The 18,879-nt window shown below is 38.4% G+C and overlaps 1 protein-coding gene across 3 annotated transcripts in view; it reads right to left on the bottom strand.

The window, feature by feature from the left end:
• Nucleotides 1-18,879, bottom strand: part of LOC107041635 — a 62,405-nt gene that overhangs the window by 18,599 nt on the left and 24,927 nt on the right. The window contains exon 1 of one of the 3 annotated variants that reach the window (XM_015262266.2): nucleotides 9,942-10,275. The exons of the other annotated variants lie outside the window; for them this stretch is intronic. The gene's annotated coding sequence lies outside the window, so the exon portion shown is untranslated. Of the gene's footprint in view, nucleotides 1-9,941; nucleotides 10,276-18,879 lie in introns of those variants that run through there. 3 annotated transcript variants of the gene reach the window in all.

Genomic DNA, 18,879 nt, shown 5'->3' on the forward strand with positions numbered 1-18,879 from the left:
CACACTGACTCAATGGGCACAGTCGTTCTCTACATTCGTGCCTAGCGACTGTAGTCCCACGCGGTTAGGTGTGCCTAAACGGACACCCATCCAAGTACTGGGCAGACAACGTTGCTTAGCTTGGATGACCGCCGGAGCCACACACTCCCCGCGCAACCACCGCAACCACGTATATAATTAAATATATATAATATAATTGAATTTTGTTAAAATGTATAATCATTTTTTGTAATATAGATAAATCTATAACTTTGTAGTTCCAAAATAAATCGAATATTTTTAATTTGTTTTAATGTTTTAGATAAACAAAAAATGGTACAACCCCTTCCTTCTCCGCCCCCCTGCTCACCACGCCGGAACCTACGGTACCTAGCCATAAAATTTAGACAAGGACAGACATGACCGATGCCCCAAAAATGAAGACTAGAGCGACCAAAGAAAAATTAGTGTCGCTCTAACCGTCATAAATGGGAACGATTCTTGTCTTCCGCAAATCTTCCTTGGTCTTCATGAGTCCAATAACTACAGCATCGGAGCGATATTTGAACGCCTCTTGTCGTCCTCATTTTTATGGCCATCGAGGATGAGACGACTATAGTCTTCCCTGTGTCTTCCTATGTCGTTAAGGATATATTGAAAAATCGGAGCGACTTGGAAGACACGAAGAAGATTCGGAACGAACAATTTTTCGACTCGGGAAGAAGCCCTCGAATACTGCGCTCCGCTTAACCAAAATCCAGTCCCGAAAAATTCTCCGCCGAATACCCCTCGACCTTCAAAATCAATTGCATTAATTGCAATATTTCCCTCGCGCTTCGCGCTCGGATTTTTAAACCTACAAAACTTAACACTCTCGTTTGTTTGCAACGAAGCTATCGGGAAATACCCGATCATTTTGAAGCTCTTGGGGTATTACTACTGAAAATCTGAAAAACCGTGGATACAATGATGTTCAAAATTTGATCCGTTCTAAGTTACATGGCAATGCATCGATTGTGTAAAAAAAATTAAATCGGACCGGCAAAACTTCATAAAAAGTTTCTAGAAGTCATGAAACTTGAAAATATCATGAAATTTCCGGTTTCCATTTTTGGGGCCACCATAATAACTACCCGATATAAACCGGGAAGTTGAAAAACTCGATTGCGGATTATTTACATTTTTTTCTGTAAAAATGACTTCTTTTTACAAAAAGTGGACAAAAATCAAAGTGCTCAGCTTCGCATCGGACAGTAATCCTGTTTTCTTCCTTTGGTGTACAATCTGCTATGCACCCTGATGAGCTGGAGGAAAATGAGTACTTCCTCCCCCAGGATGGAAAGTATTCACTTTCTTCCTGCTCATCAGAAAGCAAAATACAAACTTTTCTATGCAAGCGTGTTATGGTAAATTGTGCACCAAGGGAGGAAAACAGCTTCCTACGTGCACATACTATTTTTCGTCATAAATTCACGGTATAGTTCGACTTTTCTTCGTAAATGCACGGAGGAACGTGGGCTATATCATTCCGAGGATCGTCAAAAATAACAGAAATCCGAGGAATAAAATAAGTCACTTTGCTCTCATCATGTGGGGAGGAAAATGGAACTTTCCGTATGCAGATATGAGGAAATAGCAGATTGTGCACCAAGGAAGGAAAACAGGGCATTGGCTTCGCCTCGGGCGGTAATCCACACGCGGGTTAGAATGGCCTGTTGTCCTTCTTTGGTGCACACTGTATTTTTCGTCATAACTGCTCGATCAAGTTCGATTTTTCTTCAAAATGAGATGTCAAATTTTTTCAAATTTTTCTGAGGATTTACTGCAGTGTAATTTAAAAAATCGTAAAGGGTGCGGCTCGGCTCTCATAGCGCGAACAATGGAGTGGTAAATTCAATTTTTCTCTGTAAATGAAAGGGAGGAATGTGGGTTATGTCTTTCCGAGGTTCTTCTAATAGTATATTAGACCGAAAGGGTATGAATTTCGTTTTTGACGAATGTGAAGTTTACAGGCCGAGTCGAAGGCGAGGTCTGTACTCACATTCGTTGAACACGAAATTTATGCCCGAGTGGTCTATACTATTTTATGTTACATCGTGCGATAGTGGAGTTTAGAGCACGAAGCCCAGCGTGCTTTAAACTTGACCTATCGTACGGTGTGACATAAAACAGTAGAAATTCGGGGAATGAAATAAGCCACTTTCCTCTTGTCACGTTGAGAGGAAAATCAAACTTTCCGTGCAGATATGACGGAGAAAAATTTGTCATGGAAGGAGGAGAATTTCAATGCGAAATTATCCTTTTTTCTTCAGTTTTAGGGTATTTCCGGTTATATCAGGTAATTAAAACAATGTTCAATTTAAAAACCGAAAAATATGGTTGTAGTCATATATTGGAAACTCAAAGTTGTTCGTCAGAAGATCTAAAACCAAAAAAATGATATTTCGCGTGCAATGAAATTTGAGAAATATTGAAAAAATTATTACTAGGCATTTCAAATGCTGCGAAAATTACATGAAAAACCGTAACAAAATGAACAAAACAAAAACATATCAATAATTACTTACAAAAAGTAATATACCTTCGATTTTTTCCTCTCTCCCTCTAAAAAATACTTTCGCATAGGAATCAGTAAATATGAAACCCACATTTAATTATTGATTATGATGCAATGGGTATTTTTCATTTGAAAAAGCAAGTCAGAGAGACTTGAACTCGAGAGTCCAATGAAATATCTGTCCATGAAATATCAATTTTTTTCAACAATGAATAACTCGACCGAATATGTACATTTTTGTAAATCAGGGGCAACGAAAAATAAGAAGCTACATATCATTGGGTGATTGAAGCAGCAGAATGCATCATGTGTTTGAACATGGCGACTGTTCTTCAGCACTTGAGATTTTGAATTCAATATCCAGAATGTTCAATGGTACCTTTTTGATTCCATTTTCTGTCCATTTTCTGTTATTTTTTTCCACTAGGAACACTACAAAAACGAATGCCTGAATTTCACATACCTTTTGTAGACATTTTTCAGACACTAAAAAACGTCTGAGTAAAATGAAAATGTATCTGAATTGCAGATGAACAGAAGCCCAAACATCTTAATTAATTAATTCATGTTTGAAATTCAGACAAATTTTCATTTCATTCAGACGTTTCTTAGTGTCCGAGAAATGTCTACAAAGGTATGTGAAATTCAGGCATTCATTTCGTTTTTGCTGTAGAGGGCATATGGATCATGTGGGTACGTTTCAAGTACGAATATGGGGGTACAACTAGTAATTAAAGTTCAAGGGACTTTAAATCGGAATTTGTTTATACATTTCGAATGAAAATTCTCTGTGATCATTTTACAAATTTATTCTGTCACTGAGCATCTCACATTCATGACAAATTATTGGTTTTCCCTGTCAATAGGAATAACTTGATAGAGTTTCCACGTGAATGCATTTTATCATGTTTTTCGTCATATATAAATGAACTTTTAATATTCGTGTTTTACAATAACACACAAAGAGACGTGTGCAATGGTTGAAATAAAAAATTTTGAGATTTATGTAGGAATTGCACAAGCGTCATATGAATCTGATTCCAGGCTACAGTTATGTTAATTTCCTGAGGAGCAAGTACCAAATGAATACATATATGTTGTCCTTGGCAACACTTTGTACGTTCAACTCTTTTCAGGAAGGAAATGAAGACTATTAGATTCAAAGTGTTTGTAATTCAAGACCACTTTTCTGAAGACAACAATTTTGAAATTACACTTTGTAATGGTTTTTATAATCAATATGAGAGGAAATTTCAATTCGATTAGTACTCGTAATAGAGTTCCGGCAGCAGTTTGATTCTGCGAGAGTAGAGCATAGCCATACGGATTCTGTATCACGGAATCGAGTAACCTTCGCATATGCCGTTCACTTGTCGGGATTTTGAGGACAAACAGGATTAATGCAATTGTATGTCAGGTGGATAGTACGGATGTGGAATTTCTTCATAAAACGAGAGAAGAAAAACAGAAAATTTGTAGTACAAAAGATGAATATTTCGCAATATGACAGATGTTTTTCCGTCGGGATCACCGCAGACTCGGGTGACTAAATAACTACAAGGATGTAATATTCATGAATAGAAACATTGATACAACACGAGGATAGTGAAAACCGGTTGTAGCTGATGTGTATGCTACAGCTGTGACGTAATTCCCACCTCAATCCGTCTCTGTTGTTGATCTATTTTTTGCTCCAGTGGAAGATAATTTTATAAATCTGACTGACTGAATTTTCAGCTCATTGAATGTTGGTATAATTATTCGAAAAATTATGCGCTCAGAAGTTTTTAACATTTTCCGATCGTGGTAAATCATCTGCTTAATGATTTAATCATCGAGTAACAGGAGATGTCAAATTACGAAAGAAGTAAATACAATGTTGTTTTCCTCTATGGAGTGTAGGAATTTTTCTTTTTGTGATAGATGTTTTTTCAATAATGTGAAAAAATAAGAAAAATAAAAGCGAGGAATCAGTTATCGTAACAACCGGATTTCTGCAAAAGTTCAGAAAATTAATTGAAAATTATTCTTGAATGTATTTTTGCAGCGTAATTAATTACCATTAATTGCCCTCTCGTCAATTATTTGGTATTACCAACATTATGGAAATTCGCAATTGAGCAGTAGTTTAAATTGTGATTCCTTTTTCTTACATTCAGGATGGCATTAAGCTCTCCAGTATTCTATTGTTTGTGAGGCCAAGGAGGACTACATACGTGCAATTTTCGAGTTACGACGAACAACATGATATAGCTAACAAGTTGACTGCAGTCATATCACGAAAACCCGTGGAGTTTCGAGGTCTCGTGTTTTGAAAATAGCAAGGACTTGTGTTTGTAAGTTGACCACGAGCTCAATCTTACCATCTAATGCCGATGACCATGATGGTATGAATTTTAATACGAGGTATTCCGCGTGAAAACAGCTAACCCTTGACCTTCACCCTCTTGAAAGTAAACATGGGAAGCCGAATCTTTGGAGACATAGCCCTCCATAGGATCCCATATGGAAATAAAAATATATTCTGAAAATTATATATTTTATTTATGAAATTGTCCTGATTTACATGTATTTTTTATATATTTTTCCATGGGGGATGTCTTCATGAAATCTTCGGATAATGTAGCTTATACATCTAAAAAATATGTGAAATAATTGAATGAATAATAAAAACAGGAATGTAATCGACATACAAGCTAAAGGCTGTCCGAAAATTTCCCATGAAATTTGGGAAAGTTTGAGTAAAAGAATTGAAAATGTAAACGAATTGTGACGTGGTAAGTGTAAATTGAGCTTTTGAAATAATTTTTAATCAGATGTATCGTTTCAAGCATCCAAAATATGTCGCACACTTGCAAAGGTAGTTACAATAGCTAACAATTTCATTGTTAAGAAGTAAAAAATGGGATAATATCATTAAAAAAACATGCAATGATAGAAGGATTTAATTGTTGTTAACGAGGCTTCTTAAATATTACCATGATTCACTAATAGTTAACGAACTTTTGTAATAATTAAGAAGCCTCGTTAGTAGCAACTAAATCGTTCCACCTTTTCCATCAGTGTGGGCTGCAAGAAATGACTTTTAACCCCGTAAAAAATCTCCAGTTTACTTTCGAAAGGGTAAGGTGAGGGGTTCATCATTTTGAAGTGAAATATCTCATATGTAGTTCTTCCAACCACACGAATAATTTCAATTTGATTAGTAGTATTTTGACAATGAATTGTTGACTGGCGGCGGTAAATTTTTGCTTCAACCACTTGAATTTACTTTTATATCCTTCACATACGTTGTAAGTTGAAAATGAAGCAAAAAATGCGCAAATTTTTCCCACTTTTTGGCCCTTTGTGGTCAACTATGCTTCGATGGATATCTCGGCGGAAGAAAATTAGTGTGAATGTCAAAAATTGTGTGTATGTAAAATTTCCATAGGTTTTCCCTCTAGTAATAGGGAATTCGCAGGTACCCGAGTCAAGGATTCGGTTCTGATCGGACATACATAGATCTTTCAAGATCTCTCCACACCTAGATTGACTTGGTAAGTTCTGCGACGCAGTTTTCCGGAGACCTCTCGGATCCTCAGTTCTTTTCGGCCCTGAGAAGTCCTCCTCTATACTACCGAGACCTCGGGATTTCACAAGGGGGTGGAGGAGAAGGCATGTATGTGGAGGGTTCAAATTTGTAGCCAACGAAGAAAGGGTTGAAGAATATATTTTAGCCACCCTCATCTCTCCGTTTGCAGGCGGTGTTTGAATAAAAAATAGTGAACGTTGATTCTGTATTTATTGACCCCCTAATGCCAATGAAACCCTCAGAGGTGAGAGAAAAGACGAAAAAAAAAATTTCATTTTCACGTGGGTCAAGGGTCAGGGTGAAAGTCAATTTTCGCCAAAATTGAATTTTTTCGCCAAGTGAAGGTTGATTCTGTATTTTCTAACGATTCTGATGCCAATGAAACACTCGAAGGCGCGACAAATGTGAAAATAAATTTTTTTTTCCCCCGGAGCCAGAGGGTCAGATGTTAGATTTTTCCAAGGGGAAAGTCGACTTTCGCCAAAATCGAATTTTATAGCCGGGTGAACGTTGATTCCAACTATTTAAGCGACGGGCTATTCAAAACTCAAAAGTATGTGGAAAAAGTGAAAACAGAAAAATGTTTTTTTTCACCCGGAGCCAAAGGGTCAGATTTTCGGTTTTTCCAGGGGGAAAGTCGACTTTCACCAAAATCGAATTTTTCAGTCGGGTGAACGTTGATTCCAACTATTTAAGCGGCGGGCTATACAGAACTCTCAAAAGTATGTGAAAAAAGCGAAAACAAAAAAACAATTTTTTTCACCGGGGGCCAAAGTGTCAAATCTTGGATTTTTTCAGGGGGAAAGTCGGTCGAAGGGTAACAAGAGTCACGAGGGCCAAAGTGTAAGATCTTGGATTTTTCCAGGGGGATAGTCGACTTTCGCCAAAATCGAATTTTTTAGCCGTGTGAACGTTGATTCCAACTATTTAAGCGACGGCCTATTCAGAACTCTCAAAAGTATGTGGAAAAAGTGAAAACTGGAAAAGTTTTTTTTTTTCAGATATTCAAAAGGTCAGATTTTCCATTTTTCCAGGGGGAAAGTCAACTTTCGCCAAAGTCGAATTTTTTAGCCGGGTGAACGGTGATTCCGACTATTTAAGCGACGGGCTATTCAAAACTCTCAAAAGTATGTGGAAAAAGTGAAAACAGAAAAAAAATCTTTTTCACTCGGAGTCAAAGGGTCAGATTTTCGGTTTGTCCAGGGGTATAGTCGACTTTCGCCAAAATCGAATTTTTTAGCCAAGTGAAGGATGATTCTGTATTTATTGGCCCCTCTAATGCCAATGAAACCCTCAGAGGCGCCAAAAATGTCGAAATAAAAATTTTAATCTTCACTTGGGACAATAGTCAGATTTGTTAACAATTTTATTTTTTATTTAGACAACGCATGCAAGCGGAGGGACAAGGGTGGCTAGAATAGATTCTGCAACCTTCTCCCCTTGGTGAATAAAAATTTCAAGCTTCCGCATAGATGCGTCTCCCCTCCACCCTCTCGTAAAATGTCGATTGTCGAGATTAAAAAAAAACAATAATTGCATTTTTTATTTCAATAACGCATGCGTAAACAGGGATATGAACCCGGATTTAATATAGGCCCGTAGAATGAAGGGGACCGGCAAGGATTTGGAAAGTCTGAATACAAGTCCTGCTTGCACCTAACGAGTGCTGAAATGGGACGAAACCAGAGGTAGAAAGGTCTCGGAAACACTTGGGAAGAGGCTTCCCAAGACCTATCCAGTCCTGAACGGAAAGACCTAAGCAGAACTTGTCAGGTCTAATTATTCGACTCGGGTACACGGAGAAAAAAATTCCAGAATTTTTCAGGCGAAATTCAGGCAAAAATTACCGTGCCGTCTGGTAAAGTGGGTTCAATTGTCTAGCACAAGAAAAATTCCGGTGCTGCATAGTAAAAATTCTGGGACCGCACAATAAAAGCTTGATCCCTGTTTTCTATTACATGATAAATTACATTCAATAGTTAAAAATGAGTAAACATTGTCATTTGGCATATCATTCTATTAATTTTATTTTAATCTCTCCTCCATATCCTCTCTCCCATATTAAAAGCGGAATGTGCGGTAAACGTATGTGGAACGTTTGACAGGCCAATGTATCCCTACAGTGTTGTACACCTCATGAAGAGAAAATAAAGGGCACTTATTTTATTTCTTAACCGTTTTATCACAACACTAATTAATATTTCACTGAATTGATATTATGAAAAACATTAACCTGGGGTTTCAGTAAGGAGATATGTGAGAGAGGAGGCTAGAGGAGGCGACGGAATAAATCATCTGGTCACATTGAGTTGATGTTCGTGGTTGCGGAGGGGGGACGAAGAGTGCCGAAATTTTACGAATGCGCGATTGGGTCCTAGGATTCTGGTAGCGCACCGGAAAAATTTGCCAGCCAGTGTCATAATTTTTCTCGTATTTCTCGTAAAAATTCACTGTCGTCTCGATTTTACCGTGCTGCACAAGAATTTTTCCCCGCATTTATCCGAAAAATGACACATGCAACAGTACTTTTTCCTACTCTTTGCAGTACATTTCGCCTGGAAAGACCATCTGAACATTTCTCTCCGTGTACAATTCTATTGGATATTTTGTCTGTAAAGTAATTTTTCCTATGTCAAATTGTAATTTTTCGAACAAAAAATCGTATTTGAACGAGTCATGCAAATCAACGAGTCCTGGGAAAATGGATAATTTCTATAAACCTCTATGTTATATTGAGTTTCATGCTTCAAAACATTTTGGTTCAGCACATAAGCACGCAAACACATTGGTAGATTAAACTGATGTTTTTAGCGCGAGGCATAACTGAGTCGGAGATGCGGGCGGCACCGGAGATCCTATAGACGAGGCACAGGTGAGGGAAGTAACTATTCTACTGATAGAAAAATCCTCCTTCATCGACTAATATATTTTCCATCAGTGAAACATATATTGAAGCAATAAGTCCCGAAGTATCAGATTTACCTTCAGTAGTATCCAATAATCGATGGTATAAACTACAGTGAAACTGGTTCAGCAGCAGACCAGACACGAGCTAGACCTTTCACGTTTCTCTCGTCGTACAATTATCTAATAATGCAAATCATTGATTTAGTGGTTATAGCCGTTCATTTCCAAAGAACAAATCTAACCGCAAAAGTTGTTAAAATAGATGATGAAAATCGTGTTATCATGTACCAATTATTTTTCGTTCGATCGCTATACATGGGAAACACTCTGAGCATCGCAATTAAGTACTTTGTATATCATGGATTTTTTCCATGATATACAAAGTACTAATACTTTCTTTCCTATATGTTTCCCATTTTTTAATGACTATAAAGGGAACATAACGAGCGATTTCATGTTCGTGCATCGACATGGTTCACCGAAGCGGAAATGACTTTTTGTGTATCCTTTGTCCCTTTTTCTCTATGTGACCTTTAATGTACTGATGAAATGAAAATCATTCACTTATTCTATACCTCCATATATGCTTATATCATCTAAAAGCCTAATTCTTCATTTTCCACTGAATACTCCTTCATTTTTCTCTTGGCCTTTCTCCTTCTCGGAGAAAACCCACTCCTTCAGGAATCGGAGGGATATTATAAACTGAGAACTCACGACGTGAAACCTCAACACTGTACGCTGTACACACCTTCCAACCTCATGTGGATTGTTTTTCATAGAGTTACTATAGCCATCTGATAGTGGAATAGCAACGTAGAATAAATTTAGCAACTTCGCTAATTTTGATACGCACGGGTTTGTCCATGCAACATCATCCAAATACCATAGTATTTCAATCTAAGAACGGATCTAAAAAGTTACCTATAAATTTGAGGCATCCCTGGCTTATCCATTCTTTGAGTATCTTTCTTGCACAAAAACAAATAACCACCGAACTCAACTTCCTGTTCACAGGAACGAATCAATTGACCCCAATTCCCTACGATATTGATATAATTCTCTCAATGCCATAAGGGCCAGGGTTCACGTGGAAAAGTACCGGATATCGATCCCACCAGGAAAGCCGTCGCGGTGTGACTGACTCATTTTAACCCGCTAACGACGGGATCCCGAAGAGACTTTCACTCGGTATAAAGTCGAAGCGACGTCCGTTTGTTGTACGACGAGGAGGTAGAAACGACGAAGGAGGTGAGACGAGGGAATAGAAGGACTTCACCTCTATAACCGACACCCACACTGTCCGTTTAAACCGTTCAGACGCGAGATTTTCTCCGTGTTTGTAATCCCATAGATATAATACTGAGATATTAATCAACTTGTCTTCTTGCAGTTTGTATAATCTTTTGTTTCATCTGAAATGATAACGGTGCCACTTTCCTAATCTGATAAGAAATTTCCTGAAAAAGTGATTTGCAAAATCGTATATGAGTCGTCCTAGAATGATACGCCCATGCATGGATATTCTTTATCTTTTCAAGAAAAAAATACACTCCCCTGCCCCTACCTGAGTATTTTTGATGATCCCAGACTGTTAATTTTTCATTACACTTGAAGGTTCGATCTTTATAAGCATTATAGCAATTATTATCATTATTCTCTCCTTCCCCCCTTCCTTCGGCCCTGAGTTTTTGTAAATATACACTGTCTCCCGCCCCCTCTGCTCATCAGCTGGTTCAAGCTTGGCTCGACCCTAACTCATCGGGCATAGGTGGACAAGTGTGGACCATAATTCAGCCAGTGGTGGAGCTTGAGCCTTGGCAACCACAGTCGGACCGATGTTGGATGAAGGCAATCCTACCCGATACTTGAGAGAAGACGGGCTAGTCGAGCTTGGACCAGGAATGGCCGCCAATGAACGTCCGTCGATTCTGGCAACTTATTGGCCACTAAGCTTGGGCAAAGGTTGGTAGCCTCTCGTTGACCAAGCGTCGGCGGACAGTCTTTGTCTATGCTTGGTCCGACCCTGAACCAAGCTCAAGATGCGCCATTGGCTGAAGACGGGCTTAACCGTTGGCCTAATTATGGTCCACGCTTGTTTACCAACACTCGGCAAGTCGAGGTTGAGCCAAACTTGGGACCGTTGTTGAAACTCGCCAATTCCTGTCTGGGTCGGATATTTGCTATTTGGTTTTATTGCTTCCATACTTATTCCAGTACAATAAAAAAAAATCTGTCGGGTATCAATGATGCAGGTACTATTGTATAATTGGAAAATATTTGGACAAGTTGCGAATGATTATTCCAAACTGTCCATATAAAACGTAGTGTCCTCTTCAGAGAAAAGGTGTTAGGAACAAGTTGAATAACTATACACAGAGGTACCAGGAACCGGAAAATCTATGGTGAAGCACAGTAAAATGAGATGAAAACAATAACGTTTTGTGTTAAATGCGAGAATAGTATATTTCGATACGAGGGCAGCGATGCCGCGAGAGGAGACGAGAAACTGTATTTTCTCGTCTCGTGTTGTTGTCAGGAGACCATTCTCTCGCCTGGACTCGTATCGAAAGACGAGAGCAATTTCTTCCCTCGTCTCGTCGCGAATTGAGAGCCTTATCTCGTCTCTATAATTAGCGCGAAAAAAATACACAGAGGGGTAGAGAGGGGGAGGCTCTCTCGACTCTCGTCTCGCCTCTCGTTTCTCTCGTTCTCGACCAGTTTTTCTTGTTTTGTTTCGTTTTTGTCATTGTCTCGTCTCGTCATGTCTCTTGTCTCGTTTGTCTAGCGTCGCGCGGCATCACTATACGAGTGAGACGGAATGTTCACGAGTGTGAAGTTGGCGCCCGAGGCGAAGCCGAGCCAATCACACGAGCCAAAAATTCAGGTCTCACATGTATCGAACAATATTTTTTGACAGTGATGTTACGTTCAGTGAGTGGCTGTGCCTTTTTTGCTTCCGAATGGAAGCATTGTAATCGACCAAATTTAAGTTTTCGATTTTTTGTGTTATATCAACCCATTATGATCCAAAAAGTCCGAAAATCCAATTTTTAGACCGCGTCCATACGTGTGTACGTATGTATATACGTATGTAACAAACTTTTTTCAATTATTCGCCAGTTCAACAATGGAATTCAGTCTTTTTTTTCCTTAAATGTAGGTCTTACTGAGCCCCATCTACTGCCATTAATTGAAATTCAAGTCATTGATGCATTTTTAAAATTTTCGAATTTTTTCAAAAATCGGTTTTTTTACGATAACTAAAAAAAATGTTTCAAATTCATTAAATAACGCCTTAAAAAATTCGTTGAGACGCCCCTTCGACCGAGTTCGAAGATGGAGACGATGGCAGTAATCGTTACTGTGATTTTTGTGAAAATTTGCAAAAAAAAATTCATTTTTTTGAAAATCAGAATTCCGCAGATATCTTTGGATTCCTGGCTTCGAATGCATTATATCATGGCTTGAAATGTTTGTATTGACGCCCTTAAGTGGAAGTTGAACGATGGTTACGATAACTGTCTCCGTTAATTTAATTTTTTTATGATAATTTTCAGAAATTACAAATTTTTCATCAGTTTCCACGAAAATTAGCTTTTTTATGGTTTCTTCAAATGTGATGTTTCAAACTCAATCAATTATGAATAAATAAAATTTTTTCAATGATATTCTAGTGAAATTTTGTTATCGTATCGTAAAAAGGAGAAAGGAAATCGATCTCGAAATATCTCGAAAATCTCGATCCTATTTTTTCCTATCCTAAAAAGGAGAAAGGAAATCGATCTCGAAATATCTCGAAAATCTCGAATAAGCGTAAGCGTAAGACTGAAACCGAAGCGCCACTACATGAGGAGAGGAGAAGGCGCGTGCGCAGCACGCGCGGCCTATCTCGTGATATAAATAGTATTATTCTTTCATTTAATTTATACAAGAATTTCAGGAATAGCTTATGGTATTCGAATGTCTGTTGCCTTTCCATGATTGTGGAAAATATACTTTCGTTGATTATTTAAATGAAAGAAAAAGGTTCAAATTCATTTAGGGTTAATCTATTATTTTTTTTTATTCATATTTCTTTCCTACTACCATTACGGTTTTATAGGCTCCCCATTCGTCTGCCTTGCATCTCCCACTTCTCTCTTCTGATTTTTTCTGCGTTACCATGGGTCGTCTTACTCTTAACTGTTCACGATTCGGGCTAGGACTGCAAGGGAAACCATGGAAAACCCCAGCCGATAATGCAGGGATTCCACTGTGTCCATTGGTCACACTGACTCAATGGGCACAGTGGTTCTCTACATTCGTGCCTAGCGACTGTAGTCCCACGCGGTTAGGTGTGCCTAAGCGGACACCCATCCAAGTACTGGGCAGACTGAATGCTGCTTAGCTTGGATGACCGCCGGAGGCACACACTCCCCGCATGACCATTACAGCCACTGGTTAATCTATTTATTTAATAAGAGGAATAATTAATGGGATGTTGGAAGAGTTAATTATTCCTCTTATTATTAACCATGGAAATGAACGTCATCAACTATTTATTTAATAATTTTAAGGATTCATGCAAACCTGTTATGAGCAACTAAAATATCATTTTAAAAAAAACTGATATTTTAGTTATCTGGGGCCCATAACCCATGTCCTCTCCAGAAAACCCAGACAGAAATTACAAAAGAGAACAGGTGTAGACTTTAAATAATGACTCTGATAGTATTAATATTCCATTCTCATCTTCTTCGTAATCATTGTCGCCAGTAATTTTGAGAGCTAAATGAAATGTAGCTTATAAAATGAATGCTACAAAGAAACAATAAGAGCGATGAAAGAATAATGAAAAAATAAATAAATAAATAAAAAGTTCTATAAGAGAAAATAATAAGAATAATAATAATTATAAAATGCAACTGAAGATAAAATTTGACACAATTGATAGAAAAGAAACTTATTCAATTTAATGAAATAAAGTAAAATATAAATCATATACGGAAGAAAAAAAAATGCAACATGACCATTCGGGAGCATATTGCTAATTTATTAGCAAAAAAAGCTATACTATATGCTACACATCGGCAATTTCCCACTTGTGTTAAACCAGTAAACGAAAAAACTTTTCGTTTACTTTTCGTTTACGAGTAAACAAGTAGAGTATTGCTTTCAATTTTTATCAATTATTGTACCCTTTTTTGCTAATAAATTGGCAATATGTTTCCGAATGGATATAAGTTCCCCATAAGACCCCCATAAGCCCCCATGAGACCCCTATAGGACGCCCATAAAATCCATAAAACCCCATAAGATCCCCATAGGATAAAACAATATTAGTCGAAGGTGGACGCAAGGCTGGTACAAAGTTGGCGCAAGGTTAATCTAAGGTTGGCCCAAGGTTGGTCCAATGTTGGGGCGTATTTTTTTTACTATAATTCGTAAACTGATAATGGCATCGAGACCAGGTTCGAACGCGGTCTGGATAACATGAATACGAATATTTCTAGCGCAAATTCAATTGTTTTCGACAATTATTTTTTTAGTTATCGTGGGAAGACTGAATCGATCACACATACACATACATACACACACACACACACATGCCTAGAAAACGTAGTGGAAATCGTCGGCCACCGATGTACTGGTGGAATGATGAGATCGCCGCTTTCCGCACAGAGTGCACAAAAGCGAGGAGGACATCTCAACGTAGTCGGAAGAAACCGAATTTTCAGGAATTGGAGTTGAAGTATAAGAATGTACACCGAGAGCTCAATAGAACGATTAAGGGCAGCAAGAGGCAATGTTGGAGCGGACTTCTTGACGGAGTCGAGGGTGATCCATGGGGTATCCATGAGGATTCCCCGGAGTGCACGGTCTACATAGGAGTCAACGAAGATGCGGAACACGTGTTTTTCGTGTGTCCACACTTCAGCATTGCCCGCAGTACATGGGAGACTGCGCTAGGAGAAGAGATTTCCCCCGAGAGTGTAGTGAGCGCCATGCTCCAATCGGAGGCCACCTGGGACGCAACGAGCAACTTCGCGGCAGAAGTCATGAAAGAGCTTAGAAGGAAGGAACGCGAGCGCAAGGCAGCAGAATAGCCGAGGAATCTACTGGAACCTTCTATCCACACCCAACACCTTAGCAGGATAGGAGGATGTGCAGTAGAAGTAGAACGTGGAAGAGCAAATGGCTGATAACTCCCTCGCGAAGTGATACTTAGCGGTGGTGCCGCGGGGGAATTGAAGGTTAGTGCAGATGTCTGACTGGAGTTTAGGGGGTATTGACAGTCTGTTCGAGTTCCACACTCATTTGATGGAGGGAATTCACTAATCTCCTCCCTCAAGTGGTTGTGCGTAAATGCATTTATGCCATTAGGCCTGATAAACCGCCTCGAAGAACCGTCCCGATCTAACCGAGCAAAGCGAGGTTAGAATCGCGGTTTTCGGGTCCAACGACATAAAATATTCGCCACATTTGTCAGACAATACTTTCATCACCTGATGACATAATCTACTATCTCCCACAGGCGAAAAAAAAAACACACAAACACGCACACAAACATACATACGAACGTGCTTAAAAGCATCATATTCTGATTCCTGAACCCAGAATTAGTCATCCTAACACGAAAAACTAGAAAATTTAATTTTGAGTGCTTCCATGACAGTGCTATCCATAACTGTGGATAGATGTAATAACACCGTGTACTCAACTATAATAATTGCATGTCCAAAAAATTCTGACAGGTAATTTCGCACTCTGTTATAACCTATCAGAATTAGTTTAACCAGACTTGTGACAAAACCGTAATCGGGAATCCTTCTGAAGTGACGTAGTGCATATATTCCTTCTTATTCAACGAGAAAGTATTGCATATGATTCCTAAATTCTTAACAAAAGAAATTCATAACCTCAATTTTTTTATAAGTTTTTTCTCTTCCCTCTCGAATTCAGTTGCTTTGTTTGAGAGTTTAAACATCCTTAATGTACCAGATTCATGTACTAAAGCAAGTGTTATTTGCTTCTGTTAGTGAGCCATTCTCTTCTCCCTCCCTTCGGACCAGGCATACATTATATACAGTTACATTGCCAGGCCCTACCATGCGATTGAATGGTGTAGATTCAAACACATACCTGTTTATGCATGCAAGCATATCGACGCATGATTATTGGAAACGAACACATAGTTATTTCTCATATTTTTTCCCTCTAATCATCAATGTAATTCATTTTTTGAAAATTATCGTTATCAATTGCCGAATCTGAAAACTGTTCATTATCATGAACATTCTCCAAACTTACGCATGCTATTATTGTGAAACCATCTGTTTCTGTTTTACTTGAAAATAGTCATTTTTGTGGAGAAAAAAGGGCGTTACTATAATTCAATGAAAACTTGTTTTCAACTTCTCGATTCCTAGGGAAGTTACTATGATGATCTTAGAAATCAAACGTGAGAATTTCAAAATCTTAACGTTGCATGGCCTACATTTATGAGTACACGGAGAGAAATTTTGGATAACAATGATCCTACCGTTCTATGAAAGTGTATCATGAATCATAGTTTCCTCATTTCTATCTCGAAATTTGGTAAAAATTAATATATGATGATCAAATTTTATTCTACGTTAGAGAAATTTTATCTTTTCATTTTTATAGATAACAATGAAAATTCTAGAACGGTTGGCAAATTTTATCCTACCGGAACAGTAATTTTTACTTTACCGGCACGGTAATTTTATTTTCATCAGGATAAATTTCTCTAACGTAGAATAAAATTTGATTATCATATATTGATTTTGACTAAATTTCGGGATAGAAATGAGAAAACGATGACTCATGATACACTTTTATAGAACGGTAGGATAATTTTTGTCAAAAATTTCTCACCGTTTACGTTGTATTCAACAAAATTTTTCCTGGAAACAACATGTAAGTTGAATTTTCTGTCGTTTTCATATATAACTTCGATCTGGTAAGGATCTGAAGTAATGCAAACTCCATCGTTTTTCAGTTATTCTAATTGGACATCCAAAGCAGTGGTCATTTGAAAGTTTTATTCAAGAAGTGAAGTCATTTTTGCTAAGTCAATTTTGCTCCCCACGTGCGAATGAACGATGGAATAAAGATTGACCAAGGCTGATCCAGCCTGGATTCTCAAGGCTGAAACAAGCTGGAATGAAGATGGAAAAATGACTCAGTTTCCAAGGCTGGAGGTTCCAGTCTTGATCGAAACTTCGATCATAAGCCTCGATCAAACCTTTTATATGAGGATGGGATCCAGGCCTGCATTCCAAGCCTCGGCCGAGCCTAGGCGAATTTGATTAACGCAATCAAGATTCATGAATCCAACAATTATTTTTCTCACGCAAACTTCATTTTATTCATATTTTACAGATTTGTTAGAAAAAATACAACTGACTGGATATCAAACTTAGAAAAAAAGTAAACGCATAACATAGAGAAAAAAATAGATTAGCTTTAGAAAGTAGTTTCTAGATTTTAGAAACTCCGGTTCTTAAGCTTTATCCTTGGTGGGATCATAAAGACTAATCAATTTGGGGATTGTTTTTAAGAACCAATATTTTCTAAAATTAAGAAAAATTCAACATTGATTTGAAAATTTTCTAAAATTGAGAAAAATTCAACATTGGTTTTAGAAAATTTTCAGATTGAACTAATAAATTGCAGCCGAGGTATTTAACGGGCGTAAAAGCCCTATACATAGGAAGGGGTGCCCAAATATCGGGAATTTCAGATGTGAGGAGAGGGGATTATGCAAAGAGGGGAAGGGGGGGGGGGTTGTGAATGGAGAATTCATATCCAAAAAAATTGAGTCCGCGAGTTTTTCAAAAATACCCCCCTCTCCCCCCTTTTTCAACAGGGGGGGAGAGCAAAACGGACTACTGACAGAAAATTGGTAATTTTTGTTTTTTTTCTTTTCTTCAAATCAGGAACACTGAACGTGTTAAATTAAAAGTGAGTTTCAGCAGTGGCTGTAGTGGTCACGCGGGGAGTGTGTGGCTCCGGCGGTCATCCAAGCTAAGCAGCGATCAGTCTGCCCAGTACTTGGATGGGTGTCCGCTTAGGCATACCTAACCGCGCGGGACTACAGTCGCTAGGCATGAATGTAGAGAACCACTGTGGCATTGAGTCAGTGTGACCAATGGACACAGTGGAATCCCTGCATTATCGGCCGGCTGTACGACTGGGGTTTTCCATGGTTTCCCTTGCAGTCATGAAGAATAGAGACCAGGAGGCCGAACTAGCGTTGTCAAATTCGAGCCCATACTCGGGGCTGCGGGGAAGTTATAGGTGATGTTTCGATCGGTTTTTTTGATGGCAGAAGTGGGGGAATGGTACTTGTGTGAGTCTATAGGTGTACATACGTAAATACGCGCACTAAACATACGATTGAATTAAAATGGCAAATCATTATTTATTTATCGATCTTGGTGATTGGATCCTGAAAAGCTTCTAAACGTTTTTTCCTAGTTTTTACAACGCAATGTAAGGAATAAATAGAGATTTTTAAAATGGAGGAAATGGATATCCCCTCGGAACGACACTAACACAATTGTATGGAGTACGTACATGAGCCTGAGCTCCGTAAATGAAGCGCCATCTTTCACAACATGGGAACTATTTCAAGGAACCACGTTTGATCGCATATACTGGAGAATTCTCCAATATAGTTCGGGCTCCTGGTCTCTATTCTTCATGCTTGCAGTCTTAGCCCGAATGGGGTACAGTTAAGAGTAGAACAGCCCATGGTAACGCAGAAAAAATCAGAAGAGAGAAGTGGGAGAGGCAAGGCAGACGAGTGGGGAGCCTATAAAACCGTAATGGTAGTAGGAAAGAAATATGAATA

This window comes from Diachasma alloeum, unplaced genomic scaffold (assembly GCF_001412515.2).
Source record: "Diachasma alloeum isolate Michigan unplaced genomic scaffold, Dall2.0 Dall_scaffold_00370, whole genome shotgun sequence".
In the NCBI taxonomy this organism is placed as follows: Eukaryota; Metazoa; Arthropoda; class Insecta; order Hymenoptera; family Braconidae; genus Diachasma; species Diachasma alloeum.